The sequence below is a fragment of the Malaclemys terrapin genome, chromosome 1 (assembly GCF_027887155.1).
Source record: "Malaclemys terrapin pileata isolate rMalTer1 chromosome 1, rMalTer1.hap1, whole genome shotgun sequence".
Taxonomy (NCBI): Eukaryota; Metazoa; Chordata; order Testudines; family Emydidae; genus Malaclemys; species Malaclemys terrapin.
Window position 1 is genome coordinate 257,306,199 of NC_071505.1, and position 6,000 is coordinate 257,312,198.

Sequence of the window (6,000 nt, forward strand, 5' to 3'; positions counted from 1 at the left end):
GGATTCTTCCGTCCTAAGTGCAAGACTCTGCACTTGTCCTTGTTGAACCTCATCAGATTGCTTTTGGCCCAATCCTCCAATTTATCTAGGCCACTCCGGACCCTATCCCTACCCTCCAGCGTATCTACCTCTTCCCACACCTTAGTGTCATCCGCGAACTTGCTGAGTATGCAATTCATCCCATCATCCAGATCATTAATAAAGATGGTTGAACAAAACTGGCCCCAGGATCCACCCCAGGGGCACTTTCTTGATACCGGCTGCCAACTAGACATCGAGCAATTGATCACTACCCATTGAGCCTGACAATCTAGCCAGCTTTCTATCCACCTTATATTCCATTTATCCAATCCATACTTCTTTAACTTGCTGGCAAGAATACTGTGGGAGATCGTATCAAAAGTTTTGCTAAAGTCAAGATATATCACATACACTGCTTTCCCCATATCCACAGAGCCAATTATCTCATCATAGAAGCTAATCAGGTTCTTATGTTCTTATGACTATCATCTTCTGATGGAGAAGAGGTTGGTTGAAGAAAATAATCAGTAAAGATATCAAAGATAAGATCTCCCATTCTGATAGAACACATTCATCTTCCATTTGTGGGGCAGACGCACAATGTAGCAGTCTGATTGGATCTCAGCTGCTATTAGATCACGGATCGGCAACCTTTGGCACTCGGCCTGCCAGGGTAAGCACCCTGGTGGGCCAGGACGATTTGTTTACCTGCTGTGTCCGCAGGTTCGGCCAATCGCGGCTCCCCCAGCTGTAGTTCGCCGCTCCAGGCCAATGGAGGCGGCAGGAAGTGATGCGGGCAGAGGGATGTGCTGGCCGCAGCTTCCCGCAGCCCCCATTGGCCTGGAGTGGTGAACCGCAACCAGTGGGAGCTGCGATCAGCCAAACCTGCGGATGCAGCAGGTAAACAAACTGGCCTGGCCTACCAGGGTGCTTACCCTGGCGAGCCACATGCCAAAGGTTGCCGATCCCTGTATTAGATTATCATAGAATCATAGGATTGGTAGAGACCTCAAGAGGTCATCTAGTCCATCCCCTGCAGTCATGGCAGGATGAAGTATATCTAGACCATTCCTGACAGATGTTTGTCTAACCTGCTTTTAAAAATCTCCAATGATGGAGATTCTGCAACCTCCATAGGCAATTTATTTCAGTGCTTAGCCACCCTCACAGTTGGGAAGTTTTTCCTAATGTCCGACCTAAACCTCCCTTGCTGCAATTTAAGCCCATTGCTTCTTGTAGCAGTTGTAAGCAGATCATCTCTTTTACAGATAAGAACTTTGTAACTGCCATCCACACATTTTTCACCTTCATATCGGATTACTGGAGTATATTCTACATCAGGGATTGGCAACCTTTGGCACGCGGCCCATCAAGGAAATCCTCTGGCAGGCCAGGACAGTTTGTTTACTTACCGCATCTGCAGGTTTAGCCGATCGCAGCTCCTACTGGCCGTGGTTCACTGATCCCAGGAAGCAGCGGCAGCACATCCCTCGGTCTGCGCTGCTTCCCACAGACCCCATTGGCCTGGAACAGCGAACTGCAGCCAGTGAAAGCTGCGATTGGCTGAACCTGCGGATGCTGCAGGTAAACGAACAGTTCTGGCCCGCCAGCAGATTTCCCTGATGGGCCGCCTGCCAAATGTTGCCGATGCCTGTTCTACGTGGAGCTACATTCTGAATCTATTCAGAAACTGAAACTGATGTGGAATTCAGCAGTTCATTTGTCACTGGGGTATGTCTTGTGACCATGCTACACCAGTGCTTTTGGATCTCTGAAGTGTACTGGTTAGAATTTCAATTATTGGTTTTGACCTATGATGTCCTAAATAACTTGGTACCTAATAATCTAAAAAAAAATGCTGCTTTCCCTGTGCCATCCTGCCAGAGTTGGGGTCAGCAGAGACTCTCAAACTGGACAGTCTTGTATAAAAGAGATTGGGCAATAACACAGATTTATATATAAGGGCCGCTAATCATTGCAAGTTGCTCCCTTCTGGGTCTGAAGCAGCCCTTGTTTTTTGGTCGTTAGAGCAAACTGCAAAGCCCATTTGATTTCACATTCTATGAGGAAGTCTAGGTGGGAGAATTTAAAAATGCTTTTTGCTTCTGGATTATTATTAGTTGTTGTTCTGTTAATTAATGATTGAAAGGAAAATGAGAGCAGTGTCTATTTTATACCTGTATATTTGAGCAATTGATAAAAAACAGAAGAATATGTTGACAAGTGTCCTATGAATGTAAGGCATGCAAAGAGAATAGTAGCATGCCCTACTGAGCACATCTTATATCACTATGTTGCATTATGATTTCAGGTAATGGAAATCTTCATGGCTTTTGGGTGTGCATAGCAGGTGGCACTCAAATATTAAACTGAAATTGCTTTAGTAGGTTATGTTATTCCAATTACAAATCTCTAATAACTTTTATTATAATAAGATATCCAGCTTTTTCTAGGTAATTACTGTAGATTTCCAAATAACCAAAAGCTTTTCCTAATTTTACTCCATGGAACTTTATTGTTTTGGGGTTTTTTTTGTTTGCGTTTGTTTTTGTTACCCAAGTGATTACTACTGAGCATGAATATCTTATTTTTATTCACAGCTTTAAGATTTTCCTGCTCTCCCTCATCCCAACGAACTTTGTCCTGTTTGTAATTTTCTCTGTAATTGGTCTCACAGTAATATATGCTGGTGGCTTTAAAAATTAGAATTTAATCACAAGTAAAGCAGCATCTTTAAAAATTACTGAGCATCTAACACCTGCCATCTCATCAGTGTTTGGTCTACATCTTTGCAAATTACTACATATATCATTCCTGACATGTAAAGTGGTACAGAGATTAAAACACAGCTTTCAAGTGAGCTAAGATACACAAGTGAGACCTACATCTTGTTGAACACCCTTTCTGGAAAAGATATTAGTGTTAAAGAAAATAATTAATTATACATATAAAATCTGACTAAAGGCTGACTTAAAACTTACTCAATGTCTATTTCCCTGTAAAGATGTCAAATCATTCTTTCTTTGATTTGTTGGCTTAGAAACAATTATAAGATACCATAAATTATGTGGAAATTTCTTCCACATAGCAACCGATTGCACATGATTTAGTTCCAGTTTTGCATTATACAGAATTAAATATGTTCAAAATGATTGGATCGTATTTGTTTATTCCAACGAACTTCTATTTATTTTACAAACTTTATATGCACCGTATAGGGTCCAAATCAGGCCTTTGATGCACTGGTAACTCTCTGGCTTCAGTGGAAACCCCACATAAACACTATAGGTCAGAATTAGTCCCACAGTGTATTTGACCCCTCACTATCTTTCCATTTGTTTAAAAACTGTACTTCCTGCTGTTCTGGAGGGCTCACTGTAAACTGGGTATTTTGAGGGCTCCTGGTGTCCCTAATTCCACCCACTCCTCATTATTGCAGGAACAATAGGGATCCTTTCCCATCACCTCCAGTCCATTACATCATGACTTTGGGAATCCTGTTGCTTGGGTCTTGCCATTTTGGAGACTGGTTTCCGTATTGCACATAGATTTACAGTCTGAATGAACTTTATGAACTATTGAAAATAGCCATTATGCTGCTAATTTCACACAAATCATGGTCTTTTATATAAGGGTTTCTGAGAACTTTATCACCTCCCCCTTGTTGCCAAAGAGGCTGATATATGGTCAATCTGATAACATATCAGTTTATCTATGGATTGGATAGGCAGGAGTCATTTTTCATATTATTATGTAGCAAAATCTTTGTATTCATGGGATTTTCAAAAATCATGAGATTGAAAAATACAAGTAGATAATCAAATATCAATCTCCATCCTCTTAATATGCAGGGAAAATCTTCAATGCTCAGCTTTATTTATTTATTTTTTTAAACCCACAAAATGACTACTTTGGGTTTCACCAAGTTTTGTTTTGTTCGCATTCTGCTCTGCTGACTTCGGGTGGTAGAGAAAAAGAAAAACACAGACATATAAGGAGATGAGAGAGAGAAAGAACTGAAGTGAGTGAACAAGGTGAATTACTTTCTTGTCAGTGCAAGGCAATGGAAATACGAAGTGTCAGGCACAGCCCAATATGCCAAACTTCCTAAACAATACACAACTTTCAAGACCCATCAAAGATTTTCTTATTTTTTATTTAAATCTACTTAGAAGCACTCAGTCCCTGCCCATCGTTACATAAATTCTTAAATGTGTGCTTAGAAAGCTTTAGGCCCCAGTTCAGCAAGGACTTATACTAGAGTACTATAAAACCCAGTGATTAGGGGACCTTACCTGGGAAGTGGGAGACCTGTGTTCAAGTCTCTCCACTGCATCAAGCACACTGGGAATCTGAATCCTGGTCATCCACAACCTGGGTGAGGGCGCTAACCACTGGGTTTTGTGGGGACATCTTATATATCTTCTTCTGTGAGAAAGGACTGACTTGCTTTAGGCACCTAACTCCAGGAGAGGGTTCACAGCTGTGAATCCCAGATGGAAGGAGTCTCCCTTGGCATTTCCTACTGGCTAGCTTAGGTGGTTCCTCACTCAGCTTGCTAGCTTTTGTGGATCCCATTCTTAGGTGCCTAACTCTTCTCATGAAGCGTAGAGGTAGCCTAGGTATCTAACTCAGCCTGTGGATTCTATTAGGCAGCAGGGTGCCTAGAAGTTAGGTAATACAGTGCTGAGTCTAAGTACCCTTTGGAGATCTAGCCCAAAATTCCCACAGAATATCAAAAGATTCTTCCAGAAAAAAATAAAATATGTGATAAACTATCGTCCTGATAAAACAAACAAAACATTATCAGCACTACGGGAACACATCAGCACCATTCTTCAATGTCTGCAATTTCCCCATAAAACATAAAATATTGTACAACTAAAAATAAAAATGTTTATTGAAAGTTTATACTTGTGTTAGCACTATTGTTTCACCATGAGAAAGAGTTATTATCATTCCCTCAAAGTCCCATCTTCACCAATCTAGGCACTGCATGCTTATGGCATTTTAACAGTGCAGTTGATTGACAGTGTTCAAGAATCTCAGTATAACCCAGGGACCTCTTTGGTGCCAACTGGCAGAGGGTACAGGGGTGGATAAGGATTATTGGAATCACCCGGATCTAATATCTACATTCCAGTTCATCAAAGAATGCCATCTGAGGTGATCTTTGAAAGCCTGTTTCACACTGGTCATTATAACCATTGTGACATGTATGTACAGATAATATGCAAGGAGTTATGTATATATTCTGCAAATTATATTCTTAAAATCTGTGACATCGGGCTGGTCACCAAAAGGTGAGAAACAGTTTTGTTTTGGTTGGTTGGTTGGTCAGGAAAGAGATGTTTATCTATTAATTTGTCTATATTTAACTTGAGCATTATATACTTCACAGTGACTGCCTATTTACAGTCTGAGCACAATGCTCGTCAAGTAGTTCAAAGTGTCCAGTACACTGAGGTGACCAAACCATCTGAAACTCACTTCCATATACCAGTGAGCCCCTTGTCTTCTTGCATTGGGATGCTTTTATGATCACAGGAGGTTAAAATGTGCCTATTGTTAACCTGGAAAGGGAGAGTGGAGCCTTCGGATGCCAGAAGGCATTGTTTGTGTAACACCAACAGACTCCAGTTGTTGGTGGGTAGGATCGCCTCTACTGCCTGAGCTAAAAGCCATATGCCTGTTAGCTAAGGCTGTAGAAGCCTCATTAATCTCTAAGTGGTCTCGGTGCCACTAGAGGGGACAGAACACCACACCCAGAAGATGTGTGGGTTACACTTGCATTGCCAGAGGCTGGTGATGCCGGGGACTTGACCCTGGAATGCACAGACAAGACTTCCTCACACTAAGGGCAGGTGGTAGCAAGGTGCCTCACAACCTTGTGTACTCCCAGGAAGTATCACACTCAGGACTCTTATTTCTTATGCAATGTTATTTAAAAATTGGGTCAAATTCTACTCTTAGTTACAC